This window comes from Cnephaeus nilssonii (assembly GCF_951640355.1).
Source record: "Cnephaeus nilssonii genome assembly, chromosome: 14".
Classification (NCBI taxonomy): Eukaryota; Metazoa; Chordata; class Mammalia; order Chiroptera; family Vespertilionidae; genus Cnephaeus; species Cnephaeus nilssonii.
The window spans coordinates 74,530,040-74,557,009 of record NC_137085.1 but is presented as its reverse complement, the minus strand read 5'-3'; the positions used below and the strand labels follow the sequence as shown (position 1 = coordinate 74,557,009).

Below are 26,970 nucleotides of genomic sequence, written 5' to 3'. Positions count from 1 at the left end.
AATAATACTAGTTTAATCATTTTTATTCTTTGCTAAAATATTTTTATTGATTTGTTTTAGAGAGAGGGCAAGGGAAAGGGAAAGAGAGAAACATCAATGTGAGAGTGAAACATTGATAGGCTGCCTCCTGCACGCCCCCTAGCAGGGACTGAACCCACAGCCTTTGGTGCATAGGACACCACCCAGATAACTGGGCCACATCAGCGAGGGCTATTCTTTTTTAAAGTACACTTTTGGGGGGAGTGTAGGGAATTATTGACTATATTAAAGTTCTTTCTTAGCAAAAGATCATCAAAATGAAACATTTTACCATACATTGCTTTGCTTTGACGCACACACTTTTCCCATTTACTCCATTCTTCTAAGAGCCTATAGATGGCTTTGGAATGGAATGGATAAGGGGAAGTTGTAGGAAACATAATTTCTAATAGTATTTACATGTGTGTGTTTTCTCCTAAAGGAGGCAAATGCCACCCTTACAGTGATTGGACAGTCATCTTACCATCATATTGAGGTAAATATATAACAAATTGAAAAATTAACAGATTAAAACTAACAGACATAGCAAGTATATGATTTGAACCACTAAGTGTAGGTTATATTTACTGAAATTGTTAGACTATAATTACTTTTCTCTCACTTTTTTCTTATAAAGATCCCACATATTCTCTTTCTGCAAACTGACTGGGTATTGTCATGAAATCTACGTTGATCCTGAGAGAGAAACTTATAAAAGATTGGGAATGAAAAGAGGTGAAGAAGTTACATCCTCAGGTAACTTACACATGACATATCTCAAGTAGAAAACACTGATGATGTATTTTTACATTTGAATCTATATGCTTAGGGGAACAAATGGTAAGTTAATAACTCAGACTGTTTTTTATGATTCCTGTAAGCAGTCCAGATACACCAGACCCTAAAAGATTCCTTTCCGGGGGTGTAATGACATGGAAAGCTGCGAAGTACTAAACATAAAGATCTGTGGTGTGTGTGAGTGTGTGTGTGTGTGTGTGTGTGTGTGTGTGTGTGTGTATGTATGTATGTAATGAAAAAGACTTTAAAAGATATTGCAGTGCTAACCCCAATGAATGGAAGAAAAATGGCTTTTATATGTTTTATACATAATACATTTTATTTTTGTGATCGGAATAAAACAACTGCTTAAGCTAATATACTTTCATACCTCATCTTCATGACTTTGAATGGTTTATGTCCTTTCATTGATGAAATCTTGGTTTCATTTGAAGCCCAACTCAAAGGGGCTCTTAATAGCTCTTCGAGCAGGAGTAAATGCTCCCCTCGCTGTATTTTAACAGCACCTTGTACTTCCTTGTATACTTAGCTATTGCGCGTAAAGTGGCTGGGAGTGTAGTTAGTTGAAGAGTTTGATGTTTTATTCACCATTATGTGGTCCACATTCCCTGCCCTTAGCACAATTCTTTATAATTAATAGAGCTTAGTCAGCTCCAGGTAAGCTGCTAATCTGCGGTTTAGGTGGGAAGAACTTGGCTCTGAGATGCCAGTAAGAGAACTCGAACTCAGATCATTCATCTCCACAAACATTATTGAGCTCTCGCTAGTGATAACCACTGTGCTGGGCGCTCCGGGAGGTGGTGATAGAAGACAGACACAGCCCTGCCCTCCCAGCACATCCTCTACTCTGAGAGCCAGAAGCAAACAGCTCATTCCGATCAGGTGAAGGGTTTGTAAGAGAGGAAAGCATGTGCTGGGGATACCTGCGCCAGAAAAGCGAGGGGAGAGTATATCTGGGAAGGCTTCTCAGAGGAGGTGGCGTCTAAGCTCACTTTTTAAATATGTTTTTATTGATTTTTATTTTTTTTTTAGAGAGAGGAAGAGAGAGGGAGTGAGATATAGAAACATTGATTGGCTGCCTCCTGCACGCCCCCTACTGGGGATCAAGCCCCCATAGCTTTCATGACAGGACCCAGTCAGTTGCAGGAATGGACCCAGTAACCTCTTGGTGGGTAGATGCTGTAGCTTCTACAAAAGATAGCTGGTATAAGGTGACAAGGAACCAAGAACTTATCTCAAAGATTTAAGTGAGCCGAGGGAAAGCACATAGAGCAGTCCCAGAAAGTGCCCGATTTGGGGCTCCCAGTTGCCCTCTCAGAATCAGGATGGTGAAGTATTCCCAGCATCAATGATTCTGTGTGGAGTATTGCCAACCAGGGACGCTCACCCAAACCCTGGAGTCCAGCCCGTCCAGTGTGTCTCAGTGGTTGAGCACTGACCTATGAACCTGTAGGTCACAGTTCCATTTCTGGTCAGGGCATATACCCGGGTCTTATGCTCGATCCCCAGAGGGGGGTTGTGTAGGAGGCAGCCCACCAATGATTCTCTCTCATCGTTGATGTTTCTATCTCTCTCTCCTTCTCCCTTCCTCCCTAAAATCAATAAAAACATATTTTTTTAAAAAGCAACCCTGGTGTCCAGAGTCTTTACTGGGGCTCCACAGTTGACTGCCCACGTGGCTGACCTCAATCTCCAGCCGATCCCCCCCAACCCCCCCAAAGCTAACCTGATACCAAACTCAAATGATAACTCAAAACTACTACCATAAATGACATTGTAAGTTACATTATTAGTCATCAGGTATGACCCAAGACCCTCAGGCAAACAATGACACTCAATCCAATCAGAGGGACATTCCAGGGGCTTAGAGAATACCTCTAAGAAGCTGATGGCAAAGGCCTGGCCTCTTTTGGGGAAAGATCACATTCTTTACTACACAACCACAAATTCATAGGGAAAAAAACCTCATGAATGGCTTATAAACATGAAAACATGTTTAACCTCACTAGTAATTAAGGATCTGCAAATTAAAACCACAATGAGATATTATTTAATACTCAGGAATTTGGCAAAACATAAAAGGTATAACAACAATTGTCCAAAATATGGTCATTGGTATTCTCATACACTGACAGTGAGAGCATAATTTTTTAAATTGAAATATGTGGGCGAAAAAAGGGGTCCACGGAAAGTAACCTCACATGGTGACCTGATCAGAAATTCCTAACTGGGCAGGTCATGGTGGGTAGTACCTCCCAGGCATATAATCCTATGTCCCAAATACACATGTAATGCCACACTACCTGCATATACATAACCCCACACTCCAACACCCACACAGAATTAACTCTTCCATCTTGCAGAATACAGCCACACACACACCACCAAATCGTACAAACACTACTGCACACCAGCATATACAACACCCACCAGTCCTGAAAATAGTCACAGACCTGCCCTCTGCACACTGAAACTGGCGTAGACAGCTGCTGAAGATCACACACACAAAAAATACACATAAAATTACAACATGCCCCGAATACACAATGATCCATCTACGTTCCCCAAATACAAAACACAGATCATACACCCAAGCTAATGAACACCTGCACTTGTCGTAACATTGCCCTATGCGTATGCAGATAATCCTTCCAAATCGGCCATTAGAGAAATTCCCAAATTCACAGGAGGAAAAAAACCCACAGGTAAACGTTTCCCCAAAGACCAAATTATAAACACCTAACCACCATCACCTTGAATATACACGCATTACATCTCACACCGTCCAAATACAGCACTCAACCCTACACACGCACAAAAACACAGGCATGACCTCCCCGTGGTCACAGACATCCACAGACAAAGCAAGTGCACACATTTGAATACACACCTCAGATTCCCGCCACCGAGTGAAGATGCACAGACCCCAGGCCTGCCCGCCACCCCAGGCCTCACACACCCCAGGCCTGCCCGCCACCCAAGGCTTCACACACCCCAGGCCTGCCCACCACCCCAGGCTTCACACACCCCAGGCCTGCCCTCCACCCCAGGCTTCACACACCCCAGGCCTGCCCGCCACCCCAGGCTTCACACACCCCAGGCCTGCCCTCCACCCCAGGCCTCACACACCCCAGGCCTACCCGCCACCCCAGGCTCACACACCCCAGGCCTGCCCGCCACCCCAGGCTTCACACACCCCAGGCCTGCCCGCCACCCCAGGCTTCACACACCCCAGGCCTGCCCGCCACCCCAGGCTTCGGGGCAGAGGCATTACTGTCAGTCAGCCAGGCCGCTCCCTCAGTGGCGGGATGCGGGGTGCGGGTGAAGGAAACCGCGGGCTGAGCGGCTCCATGGGGAAGGCAGGCCTGTGAACTGTGCGGAGGGGGGGAGGCTTCGCCCTGTCCACTCATTTCCAATGAGGCGGCGGCTTCCTGCTGAACCGGAGGACGCTTTCCAATTCGGAAGAACTGCCCCCACCCCTTGTGTTATCAGAAAGCGGGGGACACGGAATGACCCTGGAGTTGAAGGGCTCACACGCAGTAGGCCCACCCTGAACTGTCCATGCAGCCGGATCCCAGTGATGCCAACTCCCTGGTGTCAACTGTGCGCTGGGTCGGGGCCTGAACACAGCACAGACCCGGTGCCCACAGCCCACAGCGTGACCCACAGTGAAGAGCTGTGCCTCCTGAGCGAAAAGAGTCCCAGCGCATCCCTTTCCTCCTTGTTTAAACTTATTTTTTATTGATTTTTAGAGAGAGGTGTGGAGGGAGAGACAGATACAGGGATAGAGGAGGGGTGTGTGTGACCAACTGAACTTCCGGGCCAGGGCCCTACCTCCTGTCTACATAACAGACTCTGGAGGCCGCCATGCCAGCCCCCGCCCATATTGCAGAATTTCAGTTGCCAATATAACACATATGTATAGCCGTGGCCGGTTTGGCTCAGTGGACAGAGTGTCAGCCTGGGACTGAAGGGTCGTAGGTCAGATTCTGGTCAAGGGCACATGCCTGGGTTTCGGGCTGGATCCCCAGTAGAGGGCGTGTAGGAAGCAGCTGATCAATGATTCTCACTCATTGATGTTTCTATCTCTCTCTCCCTTCTTCGCTGAAATCAATAAAAACATTTTTTTAAAAACACATATTTATAGTAGCATAATCAACTTACTTGAGTTTGTCATACTTTCCAAGGAAACTGAAATCGTCGGATCCTCTTTCTGGTCATTTGCAAGAGGGGAAAGAGGCAGGACAAAGACTCCTCACTGCATTTTCCATTTTGCAGAATTGGGTTGTGAACTATGCAAAGGCATTACTTCTTTAAAACATTGCATTAAAATCACTCAAAGGTTAACAATTAAACATTGAACAACATAATACTCTGAGAAACAAAGAGTGGTGATTTCTGGCCTTGCCCTGTAGGCTGCAGGGCCTTGCCCTGATGGACCGGGGCAAAGGGGGTGGTTTGTAAGGCTGGGCCGGCTGCATCTGCAGGGCTCCCAGCACTGGGCGGGACTAGGGGCCACAGGACTGCTTCCTAAGGAATGATGTGCACACAGGCACCGAGCATGCTGCCTCGGCTGGGTCGATCCTAATTTCAAACACTGGGATCCGTGAGTCATAAGTTCCCATTATTTCTTCAGGCCGCATGTTCTGAATTTTGTTCAGAAAGTGTAGCCTGCGTTGAAGGAAACCAAGACCAGATAGGAAGCAGGCTGAGGGACCCAGAACTAGGGTGATGGATCAAGAACTGAAATACAGGGCACATCAGGTAAAGACTTTGTGCTGTGAATCTAAAATCACCAATGTATAAAGGGCCCGAAGAGCCACACACCAATTGTGTTGCCACTTAAATTTGAAAGGAACTGCTGGTTCTTGCCTACTTATCAGAGCCCTCCATGGAATGCCCCCCACCCCACCCACCGGGCCCACCAGTCCTCTGCCCCTCCCCCGCTGCAGAATGCCTGGCTTCCTACCTTCTACTGTTTAAATCCAAACCTTCCCTCCGCTGGATGCTGTGGCCTGAAGGGGGAGGAAGAGGCTGGGCCTCAGGGACAGGCTGTCTGCCTCTGGGCCTCCTGGCAGAGGAGCATCCTCTGGTCATGAAAAATGCCAGTTTCGGTTAAGAATGTTCTGGATAAAGCAATAAAAAGTATTTGTTATTAAACCTTGACTACTGAAATTGAACATATTTGATAACATGATGAAATTGAACTTACAAACACCACACGTAGGTACATTAAAGTGAATGGGAAAAGAGTAGATAAGATACTGCAAAAGAAATTCATGACATGAAAGGTCAATGTACCACAGAAGAGTCAGAAACGATGAATGTAGCACAGAAAATATGAAAGAGAAGTGCATGCACAGAGAGTCTGCTGGCACCTGATCTTGGACTTCCAGCCTCTAGAACTGCGAGAAATAAGTGTCTGTTCAATAAATAAGGTTCTTCCTGTCAAGATGACAAAGCAGGAAACCACTTTGCTCGCCTCTTCCCATGATTACATCAACATGACAAATAAATATCCAACAACTGCCCTTGGAAAGCTCCTGAAGGCGAGATGAAGAGAACTGATAAAGAAGCAGCCACGCTGGGACTGGAAAGAGGGGCAGAGACAACAACGGCCGGCACCCACACACCTGTGGCCGGTGAGGATTGGGGGGACAGCTCAGCAGTGCGCGTCCCCCGGTCCTCCAGGCCCGCGCCCCCCGCCCTTCGCGCTCCCGAAGCCCTGGGACCGCGTCGTGCGCCGCCTGCTGGAGAGCGCCCAGCAACTCCGCCTGCGTCACGGCCGCCACGGGCTGCCATTGGCTGGTGCGCGTCACGTGCGGCGGCGCGCGGCGGCGATTGGGCGGACGGGTGGCGGAGGCGGGGCCGCGGGCTGGTGGAGTGTCCGCGCGCCGGGCGGTTGTGTGAGGCCGTGAGGGGGCGTTGCTGCCCGTCCTGCGGGCGGCGCGCTGGGACCCCGCGGCCCAGGAGATTCCTCCGGAACCCCGCTGCCCGAGAGAGCTCCCCCACCCCCCGGGCGGGGCCCAGGGCAGCGGAGCCGGGGAGAAGGCCGACCTCCTCAGGGGCAGCGGCACCGGCGGCTCCCGGGCCGCAGGTTCGGGGCTGCCGGCCCGCGCCGCCCGCACCGACCTGGTCTCGAGAAGCTGACTGTCGGTTCTCGCGTGGAAGCTCCCGGCTTTCCGAGGTTGGCAACTAGTGAAAAGTAAGTCGTCACGCGCTGGGGGAGCCAGCGGAGACCCTGTGACCGGTGTTCGCGCCTCTCCCTCTGTGTGGGGAGCGGACCGAGTCCCCGCTAGCACCGCGGTCCCAGCTCATCTCGGGGCAAAGAGGACTCGGGCGGTTCAGTGCCTCGCGCCTCCCAAAGGCTGCAGAACAGAAGCAGGTGGACAGTCACTGTGCGTTTTAATGTCCGGAGGCAGGGGCATTAGGAGAGAAAATGTCTAGAAAGGCTCCGGGGGGACGAGGATAATGAGAAAAAAGTGCGAAGCACTGCTTTAGGGGAAGAGATGCAGGCGTTCCTGAATAGTTGTCTGTACATTAAGGGGTTAAAGCAAACTAGCATTCACACACGTACTACACAGGTAGTTTACTCGGTCTTCACAACAAGGTAAGCCTCATCCCACGTTCTGTATGAGAAACGGAGGCTCGGAGGGTTTGGGTCACTTGCCGCAGTCTGAGCTGTTAATGGAAGAACTGAGACTTACAGTCAGATTGGCCCCAAACCCACCTGCTCATCCTGTCTCAGCCTCCAGTCCAGACCTGTCCCCACCTCGTTGTGCACCAGATTTCCATCTTGTGACTTTTAACAGGTGCAGATTCCCAGCCCCGCCTTCAGAAATGTGGATTCAGTGCCTAGAACCGGGCTGGGGATCCGCATTTTAACCCCTTTCCTAGGTGATTCCATTTGGGGGATTCAGGGAGCATTTTAAAAATAAGTACTGTAGTCTAATTTCCCACCCAGTTCTCCTAGGTTGTACCCAAGGGACTCAAAATGCCCCTTCCTGAGCAGAGATTCCAACTCATGCAGACAGGAGGAAATCCTTTGCTGGGAGAAGCCAACGCTTATGAGGAGACTAGAGACCCAGTGCACGAAATTTGTGCACTCAGGGGGTCCCTCAGCCTGGCCTGCGCCCCCTCACAGTCTGGGAGCCCTCAGGGGATGTCTGACTAAGGGAGCGGGCCTAAGCCATCAGTCAGACATCCTTAGCGCTGCTGTAGAGTCAGGAGAGGCTCCTGTCACCGCCGCTGCACTCGCCAGCATGAGCCTGGCTTCTGGCTAAGCAGTGCTCCCCCATGGGAGCACACTGACCACCAGGGGGCAGCTCCTGTGTTGAGTGTCTGCCCCGTGGTGGTCAGTGCATGTCAGAGTGAGCGGTTGAGCGGCCTTAGCATATCATTAGCATATTACACTTTGATTGGTTGAACAGATGACCAGACACTTAGCATATTAGGCTTTTATTATATAGGCCTAGAGGCCCGGTGCATGAAATTTGTGCCCTGGGGGGGTGTCCCTCAGCCCAGCCTGCACCCTCTTCAATCTGGGACCCCTTGGGGGAAGACTGCTGATTTAGGCCCACAGGGATCGGGCCTAAACCAGCAGTTGGACATCCCTCTCACAATCCGGGACTGCTGGCTCCCAACCACTCACCTGCCTGATTGCCCCTAACCGCTTCTGCCTGCCCACCTGATCACCCCCTAACCACTCCCCTGCCAGCCTGATTGACGCCTAACTGCTCTCCTGCCAGCTCGATTGCCCCCAACTGCCCCCTCTTCCCCCCGCCGGCCCGGTCACACTCAACTGCCCTCCCCTGCAGGCCCGGTCACCCCCAATTGACCTCCCCTGCAGGCCTGGTCACCCCCAGCTGCCCTCCCCGCCAGCCTGGTCGCCCCCAACTGCCCTCCCCTGCTGGCCTGGTCTCCCCCAACTGTCCTCCCCTGCTGGCCTGGTCTCCCCCAAATGCCCTCCCCTGCCGGCCTGGTTGCCCCCAACTGCCCTCCCCTGCCGGCCTGGTCGCCCCCAACTGCCCTTCCCTGCCGGCCTTGTCACCTCCAACTGCCCTCCCTTGCCGGCCTGGTCGCCCCCAACTGCCCTCCCCTGCTGGCCTGGTTGCCCCCAACTCCCCCCCCCCCCCCCCGCCAGCCTGCTCACCCCCACTGCCTCCCCTGCCGGCCTGCTCACCCCCAACTGCCCCCCCCCCCCGTTGACCTGATCGCCCCCAACTGCCCCACCTGCTGGCCTGATCTCCCCCAACTGCCCTCCCTTCCTGGCCTGATTGCCCCTAACCACCTCTGCCTCAGCCCCACCACCATGGCTTTATCTGGAAGGACGTCTGGAAGGTTTCTCGGAAGTCTCCCAGTCGAATTAGCATATTACCCTTTTATTAGTATAGATGACTCAGGGCACAGATTAAATTTATATTAGATATTTAAAACAATGGCAGGAATATATTTTTAAATGTACCATTAAAGTAAATCCTACATTAGCTGGTTTGGCCAAGTGGATGCAGCGTTGGCCCCAAGACTGAAGGGTCCCCCGTTTGATTCCAGTCTAGGTCACATACCTCGGTTGCAGGCTCAATCCACTGCCCTGGTTGGGGCCGCGTGGAGGCAATGTGTCCCTCTCCCTTTGATGTTTCTTTCTCTCTCTCTTCCCCCTCCCTTCCACTCTCTTTAAAAATCAATGGAAAAGTATTCAGATTCAGGTGAGGACTAACCCTCACCCCCCAAAAAGTAAATACCTAAAAATATATGTCATAGTAACCAGTACAACTACAGAATATTTTGAAAATAGCATTTTTTTTTATTTCTATTAAAGTCAAACATTGAGTATAGAAATTTGGAAAATACCAATAAGCAAAAACAAACCAAAAAACCAAACCCCAAACTGTTAATATTCCATTAGTTTACTAACCTAATTTGCCTTTCTCTTACTCTATAGTGGATTCTATTTAGAATGGTCATATAAAGTGCCAGCTCTGCTATAAGGCTTGACCCTCTTCATTTCAATTGAAATTTTGAACCTGTTCCATGCATAGATGGGCTAAGTCTTACTTTAAGGTCAAACTCTTATCCACCCTGTTTATAAACCACAGTAAATTTTGACTTTCCTTGGATCTATTTAGGGAAAGGCATGATTAAACTAGTTTTTTTAAGTTTGTTTTAGTCATCTGAATAAAACAAAATAAGGAATACTATAAAAATGGAATATACAGAAACATTATCCTATATAATAAAAGGCTAATATGCAAATTGTCCCCTCGACTGGGAGTTGGACCAGGGGGCGGGGCCAGCCAGCCAACCACCCATGCACGAATTCGTGCACCGGGCCTCTAGTAAAGGAATAAAAGTCAACCATACTTCCATTATCTGTATTTTGGTCAATCTCTTTCAAGTCTATGATTTTTCTCTGCCTATTTATTTTTTACATAATGTGTGCACAATTTTTGTATTTGACTTTCTTGAAGAGAAATGTTTTACCATTCTGTCAATTTTTAATATTTTAATACATTGCTGAAATAATGTGCTGCAGCTAATGCCAATGTTTGTCTTTCCCAGCTCCCCCACCTGAGTTCTGCAGGCCAGGTTCTTCCTAGATGCTGACCATCCTGACCTGGATACTTTATAGTATTCACTGTCATCATTGTTCTCATTTCTTGAACCTGCCTTATATCGCTGTACTTCGTATTGGCAGCTTACCCGGACAGGCTTACCTTCACCATGTCCTAGTGAGCACTGTTATTGGACTGGACTGCTATCCCTTTCTTCCTCATAGCTGAGTTCATTTTCTCAGCTCAAGTGCTGACTAATCTCCACATTTCCTCTATTCTTTTAGCCTGTTTTGCAAAGGACCTAGCATGCATCTAACTTAGCATGCCTAATTTTATCAGTAAAAGGCTTTACACAATTAGCTGACTCTAGTTCAGTGTTTTCTTTCCTTTGAGCAAAAGCTTATTGAGAACAGAGATGAGAAGCAGGACCACAGGGGAGGTTTTCTTCTCTCTTTGATTAGTTGTGTGTGTTTCCTGGTGCACATGGGAAAAGTATTCTCATTTAGATAATTTTCTTCTCTTCCATCTGATGCAAATGATTAGATATTTCTAACAGGCATTGTGGATTTTTAAATTGTGAATGCTCTCAATGGTCTAAATTGCTATAAAGATATAGTAGAATAATTATGCTTTTAGCTTGTACATTTCAGGGTCTTGTTTTGTAATTGATTATTACTTGGATCAGTGGTAGACCTTTTTTAACAAAATATATTTTTATTGATTTCAGAGAGGAAGGGAGAGGGAGAGAGAGATAGAAACATCAGTGATGAAAGAGAATCATTGATCGGCTACCTTCTGCACGCCCACACTGGGGATCGAACCTGCAACCCAGGCATGTGCCCTGACCTGGAATTGAACCATGACCTCCTGGTTCATAGGTCTGCATTCAACTACTGAGCCACATGGGCTGGGCAGTGGTAGACCTTCTTGATAGACAAATCAAACTAAAAATTTTTACATTCGTGAAGATGGAAACAAAATTGAAATGTTTTCCTTTATATTAAGTTTTAGATTTTTAAATTTATACTTTAAAAAATCTAATTTTTCTAGGTGATTATTACAATTGGAAGTAATATATTTTTTTGTCACATAAATGGTAGAGTTTATTGTTTTCAGCAGAGTGAATCCTGTTTTATTGGGCATTTGGGGAAGAGATCTTAACATATATTAATCACTAATTTTGTGCCAGACATTGAGCCAAAGTCAGCCTGTTACTCTTTCTATCCTTCATTCCTAAGCCTGTCCCTCAGGGCATGCTGAACATCTCTGACTCTTTTCCACACAACAATCCTTTAAATATTTGGATTCATCGCTCCCTTGGTGTATGCTTTCATTTTTTCTACCAGACAGTTGCCTTTTAAAGGTCAGGGACTATTTTATTTGTCCTTGTCTTCTCCCATACCTCTCATAGTTCTTGGTACCTAGTAGGGGCTCACGCATTTATTATATTGACTTGGGCTGTTGTTCATATGAGTCCCTAACTCTCCTGGCCTCTTCCCCTGTAAACATACTCCAGTGTGCCTGTCCCGTTTAAGCTATGTTCCTGGTTTATTCTGTCCTCCTCCTTTGAAAAAATATACCTGCACAAGAACACAATTTTACATGATTTAAAGTTGGAAAAATATCAAAGCTTACCTACTTTTATTATCATTGAACATGTCAAAGTTTTCTGTTACCAGACTTAACTAAAAACCGCATTATTTATTTTTGTTGCTCAACTTGTTCCATCTTTTGCCACTGGGGCTCTTTCAGTTGCCTTCTGTACCCTTTGACATATTCCCAGCAGTTTGTGTTTTGAGTACCTCCCTACTTTCTGTCACTGTAGGATGTATGCTCTAGGCTCATCTTATATATTCTGTTCCAGCCTTGAAACCAGCCATTTCAGCATTCCCTAGATCCTTTTGTTGGAGAATGATGTTAGAAACCAGGATTTGCTCTGATGTGCTCATCGTTACTGGGGTGTCATTGCTTTTAGACCCTGGCAGTGACCAGAGCTAGGGAATAAATGTATGTATATTAACCTGTATACTAGTATACATACATATCTGTATTATTTCTCCTTTTACTCATCAGTTTCTATATTAAGCTAAACAGGAATTCCCACTGATGACTTAAGACACTAATTCAGAACTACCGTGGTTCATTCTAGACTTTTCCCCTTACATATCTGTCATCCTTCATTCCAACAGTGAGAAACCTGGCCCCGACCATTCACTATCTTTTTACTTCCTTTTTCAGTCCCAGTGTATACGATGGCAGCATCAGGACCTCTAACCACTACCTCCATGGGAAGCAGCATTACACCCACAGTGCTCACGTACAGTTCCTTTTGTCTTACAGTTTCCAGTCATTTCCAAAGTTTCTTAGATCCTTTCCTCCCTATTATCTCCAGTGGTTATGTCATACATTTGTAATACAATTAAATTCTTTTTTCATAGTTTCCATTCCATGTTGTGATTCCCCCCCATCCACCTAGTTGATATTTTTAAAATTTGCATTTTAAAATATTACATAAGGTTCATTGTTTGCGCTATAAATTCCATGAGATTTGAGAAATGAATAACATCATTTACCCATCACTCTAGTACTAGACAAAATAGTTTTATGGTTCTAAAAATTGTCTAATATGTTAAAAATATCACTGGTTTATACACCATGAGAAATATATGCTATAATTTTTTCAGACATTTCGTATTAAAAAATATTCAAATTAATACCAATTTCTCTTCTACCAGAATAAGAAAACTACAGCAACCACACTTTTACACACACTTATGACCTTTTTATTTTTTCTTAAAAATATAATATATGGATAACTAGTATCTATAATTTACTAATATTTAAACAGAAAAAGGAGTCTAGGCTTCTTGGGAATGTCAAATCATTTTCTCTCTATCTTATAATCTATCCTTCCTGTCAGCCTTTGCTCTTGCTTTCACTTTCATCCCCACTCCTCAATCTCTTTCTCTCTCATTTTGCCCATTTTTAAAAATTGGGTTTTGTGTGCTTTTTTAACTGTTTAGACTTAAAATTTTCTTTGTATATGCTAGATACATATATTTTATCATCTATGTGATTTGCAGATATTTTCTCACAGTCTATGTTTTCATTCTCTTAATAGTGCTTCATATAGCAAAAGTTTTTCATTTTAATTAAGTGCAACTTAAAATGTTTTCTTTTATGAATTTTGCTTTTGGTATTGTTCTTAAAAACTCATCACCATTGGGTCATCGGCAGCGGCCTTGGCCTGATGGAGTACCCAGCTGCCACGCGGGGCTTGCCTTGCCTGCAGCGGGGTCCTTGGCCTGAGCAGCCATATCCGGCCTGGTGCAGACCTCAGCCGCTGTCTGCTGCCTGCCAAGGTTGGCAGAGTTGCAGCCTGGACATCGCCCACCTTGCAGCCCCTTGTCAGGATCTTGCTGCTGGGCACTGGCAGGAGCTGCAAGTCCAGCTCAAAGAATAAGGCACCATCTTTGAGCCCATAAAGGGCTCAAAGGTCCTTGTGGACGCGGGGGGACATTCCGTGGCAGCGTTCGAGAACAAAAGACTTGGCATGTTCCTCATGGCCTTTAAGAACAAAGCCGGACTGACCATAGAGGCGGCTGCCTTCTGGCTGTACGTGTCTACCCTGAGCACTCTTTGGGGCACTTGGGCATCAGGGAGGCCTTCAGTCACAAGAGGGAGTTCCAACTGTGTTAATCGGTGAAGTACTTCCTGGACAATTTGGACCAGATCTGCCAGCTGAGCTACTTTCCTAATAAGCAAGAAGACATCCTGCTGGCGAGGAAAGCCACCAAGGGCATTGTGGAGCATGACTTTGTTATTAAGAAAATTCCTTTTGCCCTAGCCAGTTTGGCTCGGTGGATAGAGTGTTGGCCTGCAGACTGAAGGGTCCTGGGTTAGATTCTGGTCAAGGGCACATGCCCAGGTTGTGGGCTCAATCCCCAGTGGGGGCGTGCAGGAGGCAGCCAATCAATGATTCTCTCTCATTATTGATGTCTCTCTCTCTTTTTCCCTCTCTCTTCCTCTCTGAAATCAATAAAAATATATTAAAAAAAGAAAATCCCTTTTAAGCCCTGCCAGCCTGGCTCAGTGATTGAGCGTCCACCTATGAACCAGGAGGTCAGAGCACATGCCTGGGTTGCGGGTTCATCCCCAATTGGAGGTGTGCAGGAGGCAGCCAATCAATGATTCTCTCTCATCATTTATGTTTCTCTCTCTCTCCCCCTCTTCTTTCCTCTCTGAAATTAATAAAAATATATATTTTTAAAAAATCCCTTTTAAGATGGTGGATGTGGACAGCCAGTGGTCCCAACGCCAGAAATGGTTCCAGTGCTTTGATGGAATCACTTCAATCCTGTTCATGGTGTCCTCAAGTGAGTGCGACCAAGTGCTTATGGAGGACTGGCCAACCAAATGCCTGGTGGAGTTCGTGAACATCTTCAAGACCATTATCAACAACAAGACAGACCTGCTGGTGAGAAGATGAGGAGTGTCAGTATCATCAAGCACTTCCTCGACTTCCGGGGTGACCCCCACCAGTTGGAGGACCTGGAGCTTCTACTGCTGGCAGGAACCACAGCACGCCCGCTGTTCCACCACTTCACCACGGCCATCGATGGAGAGCGTCTGCTTCATGTTCCACGCAGTCACAAACATGATCCTGAAGGAGAACCTCAAGGACATCATGCTGCAGTGAGAACCAACTCCACGCCGCCCACCTTGTCCTGGGTGGCTTTCCATGTGCATGGCCAGCATCTGAGTGGGTGGCGGGAGCATGGCGGGTCCCAGGCTGAGGACTTGGGGGCTTTGATGAACTACTGAATCCTGGGGATGGTACACTACTGAGACTCTAGATTACTCTGGTGTGAATCTGCACTAGCAAGTAGCCATTTCAGCTCTGACACAGTGTCACCGCTGAGTGTCATGCACGTTCTCTCTAATGCAAAACACAGACCAGCTGGCCTTGCAGACAGCTTTCCCTCCAACTTCTGAGAGACACTAACCCCAAAGCTATGCCTAATGGTAGTTTGTAGGAGACTGAGTGCACGTTGATGCTGCTAAATGCAGTCCCTGCGCCTGCCCTGCGGGGGTGGGGAGTGAGGATGGGGGAGTGTCCAGTGCCACCGACCAAAGTGAATGAGTTGCTTTTAAAACTCTGTGCCAATTTCCTGAGAGCCCCCGGTGCATGCTGTTACATGAAGCCCAGGCCCCCAGCCTCGGAGGATGGGGTCCCGGGTGTGGTCGTGCCTAATGCCTCCAATGTGCTCTGTCTTTCCTGCCTGTCACCTTGCCCTGATCGTGTGGATAGGGCATGTCCCTCTCCCACTGCACAGCGCACATTGGCACTTAGTACTCCGTACCACCCTGCTGTCCTGCACCCACTGGTAAAGACAAATAAACTGGCCTTGAAGGTGACAGTACCTTCTTTCACCAACTTCTTGTTGGCTTCATGGAAGCAGTAGAAGGCTTTCTGTCCTTCGGCTTCTGGAAGCTGCAGGGCTACCAGCACAGCCCACGTTCAGCACAGCTGCTTGGTTCACTGGTGACGCTGACCTTCAGGAAGTGCCGACCCTGCACAAATCTGAGTCCCTTCAGACTGCCACAACCCCAGTGCCTCTTAGAGCTGATCCCCATTCTCAGCCCTCCTCTCCATCCAGGGTCTTGTCAAGGCTCCTGCCTCTAGAATGTTCACATAACACATGCACACTGTCCACAGTGGCTCCCAGCTGGGGGAGTTCGGGAGCTGTGGGTGTGACAGGGCTGTTCAGTGGCACCCAGTCACAGTCCACCTACCTGCCAGATGCCACTATGTCAAAGTACATTTCATTCCACTTCAAAGTCTGTCTCGGTGATTAGGGCTTTCCTGGCATTTGAGAGAAAAGAAAAAAGAGCTTCCTCTGTAGCTGGCACCAGAATTCATTGAGGTTTAGTCATACAATATAGGGTCCTTGTGTCTAGGCCACACTGTTCCCCTCCTGTGTCCCTTTGCATCTCTTGGCTCCATGTCAGCAGGCCAGATAAACCTGAATCGTGTGGCGGAGGCTGACCCAGAAGAAAAGAGAGGGAAAACCTGCTCCTGAGTTACCCTTGTTATCACTGTGGTAACAATGAGGAGACAGGAAATTTTTCCCCTCTTGGTGATCTAGGCTGTGTGGCAGTATTCACTGAGGATTCAGCTCTTTTTATTTAAATTCTCACCCAAGGAATGAGGATATTTTTTATTGATTTTTTAGAGAGATTGGAAGGGGCCAGAGAGAAATATTGATGTGACACATCGATTGGTTGCCTCCACACGCCTCCAATGGGGGGCGGGATTGGACCTGCAATCCATGTACCTACCCTTGACCAAGAATCAAACCTGAGACGCTCAGGTGTGCAGGCCACCAGGGCTCAGCTCTTATTTTGTTAGAAAAACTGTTTTTGTACTGCTTCCTGTGGCTCTTCATAAGCTGAGAGGCAGTGACCCAGTATCAGTTCCTACGTGAAGCTTAGAGGGAAGGAGCACTAGGCAGCACTGGAGGGGCGATTCTGAGATCATACTTGCCTTTGATGACAGTGGGGTGTTCCCCGCCAGTCACTGTGTTGGGTCTCATAGGTGTGTGAGTATTCGAGCTGTTACTGACTTGAAAATGTGGCTCAGGTGAGGCTGCTGCATCCTGGCTGGTGCACCTGCTGGTCACCGTGTCTGAGTTTTTCGCCTTTAATCAGGTTGATCCATTTGCTCATTCACTTTCATGTAAGTACTAGTGGCCTGGTGCACGAAATTCGTACACATTAAAAGGGAATTAATGCCTCCAATGTGCTCTGTCCTTCCTGCCTGGAAGGACAAATAGCAAATTTTAATATTGCTATTTGCCCTTTCTCTATAATAGAAGTGTCAAGAGATGAAAGAAAATTAGTAAAATGTATATGAAAATCTCCCTCCTGCCAGAGTCTGGGGCGTGCCATGGGACCCAGAGTCAAGTCCCCGCCCACCCATGTGCATCTTGAAATCGTGTGAGACCCAGACGCAGCCAGCCCCACCCCTGTCAAGCCCCACCGGGCAGGGGGGCGCAGCCTCAGGTCCCCCAGCCTGGCACCAGGCGGGGGGTGCAGCCTCAGATCCCCTGGCGTGGCCTCAGGTCCCCCGGCCCCAGCGCCAGGGAGGGCAGTGTGGCCTCAGGTCCCCCTGCCCGGCCTCAGGTCCCCCAGCCCCGGCATGATGGCGTGATGATCATTTACATATTAGCTCTTTATTATATAGGATTATATAGGATGAGGGACTGTGACTGCTTTGGGCTGACCAGAATGCAGGGTGGGATGGTCCAAAGGCCAGGACCCGCCAGCTCAGCCACCACCCCTGTGGGCTTTTCGCTGAGCCTGGGGATTCCAGGGCCAAGAGGAAGGCATCAAAGAAGCTGATCTAATTCTGGGATTCATCAGAACCAGAGAAGAAGATAACTATTTTCAATGCTGAACTAAAGCATTTACAACTTTTCTACACTTAGACTGTAGTCATTTTTGTCTCTAAAACCTTCAGCTTTTGTAATTTTTTATCTTAATTTCACTGTTACCCTTGATTGTTATCTTTTGTATTGAGATGTTGGATGAGCAGGAGGTGTGCCTCATCTATTATCGCAAAAATGTAACAATAAACTTCCTCAAATAAAAACAAAACAAACAACTCTGCACCAAACCCAAAGTCATGCAGATTTTCCCTTATGCTTTCTTTTAGAAATTTATAGTTTCTGCATTTTACATTTAGGTTATGATCCATTTTTAATTGATTTTTGTGTTAGGTTTCAGTGGTTGTTTATGGACTTCGAGTGTATAGCATTGTTTGTTGAGAAGACTATAATCTCTCCATTGAGTTGTCTTTGTAGCTGTGTCAAAAAATGACTATATTTTTGTGGGTCTATTCCTAAGCTCTCTATTCTGTTCCATGATTGATGTGTCTATTTTTTTGTGTATGTGCTCCTCTGTGTTCATTACTGTAGCTTTATAGTAAGCGTTGAAATCAGGTAATATGAATCCTCCAACTTTGTTCTTCTTTTCAGAATTGAAATGGCTATTAGTAAAATATACCTTTGCCTTTTCATATAAATTTTAGAATAAGGCTTATGTATGTCAATAAAAATCTGGCAGGGATTTTGATAGAAAGTGCAGTAAGCTCTTAGCTAAGTTTTGGGAGAATTAACATTTTTACTGTGTCTTCTAATGCAACTACACATATCTCTTTATTTAAATTTCTTTTTTATGTTGTTCATTAGATTCTACAAATTAGTGAGATCATATGGTATGACCTTTCTCTAACTCGCTTATTAGGTCTTTCTCTAACTGGCTTATTTTGCTTAGCATAACACTCTTCAGGTTCATCCATGCTGTCCCAAAAGGTAAGATTTCCTTCTTTTTTACAGCCACGTAGTATTCCATTGTGTACATGTACCACAGGCTGTTGTATTTTTTGTTTGTTTTTTACCCATTCATCTACCAATGGGTACTTGGACTATTTCCAGATCTTGGCTATTGCAAATAATTCTGCTATAAATGTAGGGTGCATGTATTCTTTCTGATTGGTGTTTCAGGATTCTTAGGATATATTCCTAGAAGTGGGATCACTGGAGCAAATGGCAGTTCCATATTTACTTTTTTGAGGAAGCTCCATACTGTTTTCCATAATGGCTGCACCAGTTTGCATTCCCATCAGCAGTGCACTAGGGTTCTCTTTTCTCCACATCCTCACCAGCACTTGTCATTTGTTGATTTGTTGATGGTAGCCATTCTGACAGGTATGAGGTGATACCTCATTGTTGTTTTAATTTGCATCTCTCTGGTGATCAGTGACTTTGAGCATTTTTTCATATGTCTCTTGGTCATCTGTATGTCTGTCTACTTTGCAGATATGTATTTAGATCATTTGCCCATTTTTTAATTGGATTGTTTGTCTTTCTTTTGTTCAGTTGTATGAGTTCCTTATATATTTTGGATATTAACTCTTTATCAGATGTTTCATTGCCAAATATGTTCTCTCATACAGTGGGCTCCCTTTTCGTTTAGTTGATGGTTTCTTGTGCTGTGCAGAAGCTTTTTATTTTGATGTATTCCCATTTATTTATTTTCTCCTTAGTTTCCTTTGCCTTAGGAGATGTATCTTTAAGCATATTGTTACGGGAGATGTATGAGATTTTGCTGCCTACAGTTTCTTGTAGGATTTTTATGGTTTCACAACTTACATTTAAGTCTTTTCTCCATTTTGAATTTATTCTTGTGTAAGTTGGTTGTCTAGTTTCATTTTTTTGCATGTATCTGTCCAATTTTTCCAACACCATTTTCTTGAAAAGATGGTCTTAACTCCATTGTATGCTCTTGCATCCTTTGTCAAATATTAATTTAGTGTAATGGCTTGGGTAGATTTCTGGGGTCTCTTTTCTGTTCCAGTGATCTATATCCCTGTTCTTGTGCCAGTACCAGGCTGTTTTGATTATGGTAGCTTTGTAATATAACTTGAAATCTGGTACTGTGATCCCTCCGACATTGTTCTTCTTTCTCAATATTGCTACAGATATTCGGGGTCTTTTTTGGTTCCATATAAATGTATAAAGTATTCTAGATCTGTTAAATATGCTGTTGGTATTTTACTGGGGATTTCATTGAATCTATAGATTGCCTCAGGTAGTATGGACTTTTTAATTATGTTAATTCTATCAATCCATGAACAATATATTCTTCCACTTGTTTATATCTTCCTCTGTCTCTTTTTTCAAAGTCCTGTAGTTATCTGAGTTCAGGTCTTTTACCTCCTTAGTTAAGCTTATTCCTAAATATCTTAATTTTTTTCTTGCAATGGTAAATGAAATTGTTTGTTTAGTTGCTCTTTCTGAGAATTCATTATTGGTGTATAAAAAAGCCATCAACTTTTGGGTGTTGATTTTGTATCCTGCTACATTGCCAAATTCATTTATTAAGTCTAGTAGTTTTTTGGTGGAGTCTTTAGGGTTTTCTATGTAAAATATCATTTCATATCATCTGCAAATAATGAGAGTTTTACTTCCTCTTTCCCAATTTGGATGCTTTTTATTTCTTCTTGTCTGATTGCTGTGGCTAGGCCTTCCAGTACTATGTTGAGTAAAAGTGGTGAAAGCGGACATACCTGTCTTGGTCCTGTTCTTAGGGGAAATGATTTTAGATTTTGCCCATTGAGTATGATGTTCACTGTAGATTTGTCATATATGGTCTTTAGCATGTTGAGATATGCTCCATCTATTCCCACTTTGCTGAGAGTTTTTATTAAAAATGGGTGTTGAATTTTGTCGAATGCTTTTTTTGTGTCCATTGATGTGATCATGTGATTTTTGTATTTTTATTTTTTATGTGATGTATCACATTTATTGATTTGTGAATATTGTACCAGCCTTGAATCCTTGGAATAAATCCCACTTGATCATGGTGTCTGATCTTTTTAATATATTGCTGGATCTGATATGCTATTATTTTGTTGAGGATTTTAGCACCTATGTTCATCATGGTTACTGGCCTATAATTCTCTTTCTTTGTAGTGTCTTTATCTGTTTTTAGAATTAGAATAATGTTGGCCTCATGAGAAGAGCTTGGAAGTGTTCCTTCCTCTTGGATTTCTTGTAATAGTTTGAGGAGGATAGGTGTTAGTTCTTCTTTGAATGTTTGGTAAAATTCCTCTGTGAAGCCTTCTGATTACTGCTTCTATTTCAACAGTTGTTATTGGCCTATTCAAGTTTTCTGATTCAGTTTTGGAAGATTGTATTTTGCTAGGAATTTGTCCATTTCATCCACATTGTCCAGCTTGTTGTCATAGAGTTGTCCTTTGTATTTCTGTGGTGTCGGTGGTTACTTTACCGCTTTCATTTCTGATTTTATTTATTTGGGTCCTCTTTGTTTCTTTTTTTTTTTTAATCTTTATTGTTCAGATTATTACAGTTGTTCCTTTTTTTCCACCCGGTTCCCACCCCACCCTCACTCTTACCCCCACCCCACTGTCCTCATCCATAGGTATATGATTTTTGTCCAGTCTCTTCCCGCACCCCCACACCCCTTTCCCCCCGAAGATTGTCAGTCCACTCCCTTTCCATGCCCCTGATTCTATTATATTCACCAGTTTATTCTGTTCATCAGATTTTTTATTCACTTGACTTTTAGATTGACTTGTTGATAGATATGTATTTGTTGTTCATAATTTTTATCTTTACCTTTTTCTTCTTCTTCCTTTACTGAAAGAATACCTTTCAGCATTTCATATAATACTGGTTTGGCGGTGATGAACTCCTTTAGCTTTTTCTTGTCTGTGAAGCTCTTTATCTGACCTTCAATTCTGAATGATAGCTTTGCTGGGTAGAGTAATCTTGGTTGTAGGTTCTTGCTATTCATCACTTTGAATATTTCTTGCCACTCCCTTCTGGCCTGCATAGTTTCTGTGGAGAAATCAGCTGACAGTCGTAGGTAACTAGTTACCTACCCTTGTAGGTAACTAACTGTTTTTCTCTTGCTGCTTTTAATATTCTCTCTTTGTCTTTTGCTCTTGGCATTTTAATTATGATGTGTCTTGGTGTGGTCCTCTTTGGATTCCTTTTGTTTGGGGTTCTCTGTGCTTCCTGGATTTGTAAGTCTATTTCTTTCACCAGGTGGGGGAAGTTTTCTGTCATTATTTCTTCAAATAGGTTTTCAGTATCTTGCTCTCTCTCTTCTTCTGGCACCCCCATAATTCGGATGTTGTATGCTTGAAGTTGTCCCAGAGGCTCCTTACACAATCTTTATATTTTTGGATTCTTTTTTCTTTTTGCTTTTCTGGTTGGGTGTTTTTTGCTTCTTTGTATTTCAGATCTTTGACTTGATTATTGCGATCCTCCAATCTGCTGTTGGATCTCTGTATATTATTCTTTATTTCAGTCAGTGTATGCTTAATTTCTAGTTGGTCCTTTTTCATATCCTCGAGGGTCTCACTAAATTTATCGGCGGTTTCTAGAAAATTCTTGAAAAACCTTATAACCGTGGTTTTGAACTCTATATCCAGTAGTTTGCTTTCCTCCATTTCTGTCATTTGTGAACTGTTTCTTTGTCTCCGCATTTTGGCTGCTTCCCTGAGTTGATAGAGTGGCTTTGTGTGCTAGGTGTCCTATAGGGCCCAGTGACTCAGCCTCCCCAGTTATCTGAGGTGGACACTCTTGGTGCACCCCTTTGTGGGCTGTGTGCACAGTCTTGTTGTAGTTAAGCCTTGATTGTTGTTGGTATCACTGGGAGGAATTGACCTCCAGGCCAATTGGCTGTGAGGATCAGCTGTGTCTACGCTGGGAGAACTTCTGTGCTGGAGACACCCTTATGAGGCAAGACTTGCTTCAGTGGGGCTTTGGTGCTCACTGAGTCTGCCCCTGAGTGTGTCCCTTATGGATCTGAGCAGTTGTAATCTTGATGGTCCCACTCTGACCACTGGGTACACTGGCTCTTGGATCTCCAAGGAGGTGCAAATTTAGCCTCTGCCTGAGGCCACCCAGCAGGAGCTACAGAGAGATCTGCAGATTCCTCTTCTTTATTTGAGGTTTGCAGGTGCCCAGATGAGGCCCAGCTGTGAAGCAATGCAAGCTGCTGTGGGGCCTTGGGCCTTCTTTTGGATGTTCTGGGTCTCTCTGACTCAGCTGCAGTTTGTTAGGTAATTTTAGATTTCAAAACCCCAGGCTATTCATATGCAAAAGCCTCTGCTCACAACTTGGGTGGGGCAGGGTCTCAGGGCGGAGCAAACAGCAATGGCTGACAGTCAGCCCTCCTCTTTGTTTCTTGATGAGTCTGGCTAAGGGTTCATTAATCTGGTTTATTCTTTCAAAGAATTAGCTCTTGGTTTCATTGATCTTTTATATTGTTTTTTTAGTCTCTATGTCATGTATTTCTGCTCTAATCTTTATTATTTCCTTCCTTCTACTTTTCTTGTTGTTCTCTTTCTATTTCTAGTTGTTCTCTTTCTAATTCAGTAAGTTGTAGGATTAAATAGTTTATTATTAATTTTTCTTATTTTTTTAAAGTAGACCTGTAGTGCTATGGACTTCTATCTCAGGACTGCTTTGGCTGTGTCCCAGAGATTTGGGGTTATTGTGTGTTCATTTTCATTTACTTTGGAAAGTTTTTTATTTCTTTCTTGATCTCGTTGGTAAACCATTCATTGTTTAGTGACATGCTATTTATATTCCAGGTGTTTGAATGTTTTGGGGAATATTTACTGTAATTGATTTCTAATTTCATTCCATTGTGGTCTGAGAAGATGCTTGATATTATTTCAATCTTCTTTAACTTGTAGAGAGTTGTTTTGTGTCCTAACATGTGGTCTATCTTTATGAATGATCCATGTGCACTTGAGAAGAATGTATATTCTGCAGCTTTGGGGTGAAATGTTCTGTAAATGTCATTTAAATCCATCTGATCCAGTGTGTCCTTTAGAGTCACTGTTTCCTTGTTAATTTTTTGTCTGGAATACCTATCCAGTGAAATCATTGGAGTGTAAAATTATCCTACTATGCTTGTATTGCAATGTATCTCTCCCTTAAAGTCCTCTAGAAGTTTTTTTATATATTTAGGTGCTCCTATATTGGGTGTATATATGTTTACCAGGGTTATATCATCTTGTTGGATTGATCCCTTTAGTATTATGTAGTAACCTTTGTTGTCTCTTGTGATGGCCTTCATTTTGAAGTCTCTTTTGTCAGATATGAGTATTGCTACTCCAGCTTTTTTTTTTTTTTTCATTTGTCTGGAAAAATTTTTTCTATCTCTTCACTCTCATCCTATATGAGTCTTTTGTTTTGAGGTCTCTTGTAGACAGCATATAATTGGGTCATGTTTTTGTATTTATTCAGTTGTCCTATGTCTTTCAATTGGAGTGTTTAATCCTTTTATACTTAAGGTTATTATTGATAGGTACTTATTTATTGCCATTTTAATTCTGTATGCCTAGGTTTCTCTCTCTGTTTCTTCTTCTCATTACAGCATTCCCTTTAGCATTTCTTGTAATGCTGGCTTGGTGGTGATGTACTCCTTTAGTCTTTTTTGTCCAGGAAGCTTTTTATTTCACCATTTATTTTGTATGATATCCTTGCTGTATATAGTAATCTTGGTTTTAGATCCTTGTTTTCCATTACCATTCCCTTCTGTCCTGTAGAGTTTCTGATGCGGAATCAGCTGACAGTCTTATGGGAGTTCCATCAGGTAAATTTCTTATCTCCATATCACTTATTTTTTTCTTCTAGAGAAATCTCTCATTCTTTCATTCGGGGTTGTTTTTTGTCTCCCCATTTTGGCTTCCTGTTTGGGTTTGTGACTATGTATTAGATATATCTGGTGCCTCTTCTCAATATCTACAGTGTCAAATGCTGTTTCTGACTAATTAGATCAGCAAAGACTCAAAGCCTCCAGAGACCCACCTCTGCCTGCAGACTGATTGGATTCAGTCTTGAGTAGCCCTCAGCCAGTCCTCCCACAGGTGTGGTGAGAGGTTTTCCAACAGGGTGGGGCAATTGCTTATGCCTGGAGGCTAATTGTTATTCTCAATCTCTTAAAGGGTTTCAGAAACTCAACACTGTGGGGCAATGGGTTTTCCAAAGGGTGGGTCAGCTGTCTTCCCCCAGGCAAAAACCGTCTGGATAGCAAAGGTGTGCCTGAGAAAGATGACCTTTGCAGCATGAGGAATAACTCAGCACAGGAAACTGGGGTGTCTGCCTTCTGAGCTCTAACCCCAAGCCTGCAACCCTGGCTTCTGCTCACACAGCTCCAGTCCACTCTGCTCTCCCTGTGTCAGAGCACAAGGTCTGTTGGCCCTTTAAAAGGGTGCCTGCATTTCCAGCCATCTCTGACTGGCAGATAGCAACCTTGCTGCTTTTTACAGCCAGGTGTTATTTGGGCACCTTCCTCAGTTCTGGTTCTCTCTGCTGTGATGCTTAGCTTGTGGATTAGACCTCAGATTTCTCAGTGGCAACCCCCCATAGCTGAGATATATCTCCAGAACTTCAGCTGCTATCTATGGGAGCCCGGCCTCTCCTTTTGTGCCTCCGCCCTTCCTACTAGTCTCTATGTGGCCTCCACTTTTTGTCCTTGGTTATCAGGGTTCTCTCCAGCCAGTGTTCAGTGGATTTTTCAGCAGCTGTGCCTGTGCCTGTGGCCCAGGAGAGGGACAAGCTGCCTGCTCCGTGGTCCCGGGCGCCAGTGGCTGTGCCTGCGCCTGTGGACTGGGAGAGGGACAAACCGCACACCCTGCGGTCCTGGGCACCAGTGTCTGCGCCTGCCCCTGCGGCCCAGCCCGGGAGAGGGACAAGCTGCCCGCCCCGTGGCCCTGGGTGCCAGTGGCTGGGGCTGTAGCTCAGGAGAAGGACAATCCGCATGCCCACGGTCCCCGCGGTCCCAGGTGCCAGCGGCTGCGCCTGCGGCCTGGGAGAGGGATAACTGCCCACTCCACAGTTCTGGGTGCCTGCGGCTGTGGCCCAGGCGAAGCTGCCCGCCCATGGTCCTCTGTGGCTGCGGCCAGCCTGGGCGAAGCCAGTCTGGGTCCTGGGTGCCTGCGACCAGCTGGAGGAGGGAATCCTGGATCCCAGGTTCAGGGCTAGGCAGAAGCGGTTAGGGGTGATCAGGCCAGCAGGGGAGCAGTTAGGGGTGATCAGGCTGGTAGGAGAGCAGTTAGGGGCAATCAGGCGGGCAGGCAGAGGTGGTTAGGGGCTATAAGACAGGCAGGCAGAGGGGTTAGGGGTGATCATGCAGGCAGGCAGGCAAGTGGTTAGGAGCCAGCGGTCCCAGATTGCGAGAGGCAGTCGGACATCCCCCGAGGGGTCCCGGATTGGAAAGGGTGCAGGCATAATCTCAGTTCTTGTGTTATGTTAGACTAGAGGCCCAGTGCACGGATTCATGCACAGGTGGGGTCCCTCAGCCTGGCCTGCGCCTCTCGCAATCTGGGACTCCTAGGGCAGTGGTCGGCAAACCGCGGCTCGTGAGCCACATGCGGCTCTTTGGCCCCTTGAGTGTGGCTCTTCCACAAAATACCACGGCCTGGGCGAGTCTATTTTGAAGAAGTGGTGTTAGAAGAAGTTTAAGTTTAAAAAATTTGGCTCTCAAAAGAAATTTCAATCATTGTACTGTTGATATTTGGCTCTGTTGACTAATGAGTTTGCCGACCACTGTCCTAGGGGGATGTAGCAGTGCCAAAGCAGCAGGAGGGGACTGCCGCTCATCCCAACCCCGCTGCACCTGCCACTGCCATGGAAGTGGGAGAGGCTCCCCCCACCACAGCAGTGCTTGCCAGCCATGAGCCCTGAGTGGTGCTCCACCTGTGGGAGCTCACTGACCACCAGGGGGCAGCTCCTGCATTGAGTTTCTGCCCCCTGGTGGTCAGTGTGCGTCATAGCGACCAGTTGACTGTCGTTCCAGTCGTTCGGTCGTAACTGTTGCTTAGGCATATAAATATAAATATATATAAATATAAATATATATACATATATATATATATGTGTGTATTATATATGATAGTATTACTTTCTATTTTCTAGAAACTAAGCAAATATCCTTAATCACACTGGTAATCAAGTTAATGATTTAATGTAAGTTAAATGTAAGTTAAAACAAG

The 26,970-nt window shown here is 45.4% G+C and overlaps 1 protein-coding gene and 1 pseudogene across 2 annotated transcripts in view; both read left to right on the top strand.

Moving 5' to 3' along the window:
- Positions 1–6,703: 6,703 nt before the first annotated feature.
- Positions 6,704–26,970, top strand: part of CDC14B (cell division cycle 14B) — a gene marked incomplete at its 5' end in the record, with an annotated part of 123,692 nt that continues 103,425 nt past the window's right edge. The window contains one exon of the mRNA XM_079790110.1: positions 6,704–7,021. The remainder of the gene's footprint in view (positions 7,022–26,970) is intronic.
- Positions 13,921–19,481, top strand: LOC307110764 (guanine nucleotide-binding protein subunit alpha-12-like; annotated as a pseudogene). Its single transcript has 2 exons — positions 13,921–14,227; positions 14,670–19,481. The product of its transcript is annotated as a guanine nucleotide-binding protein subunit alpha-12-like (transcript).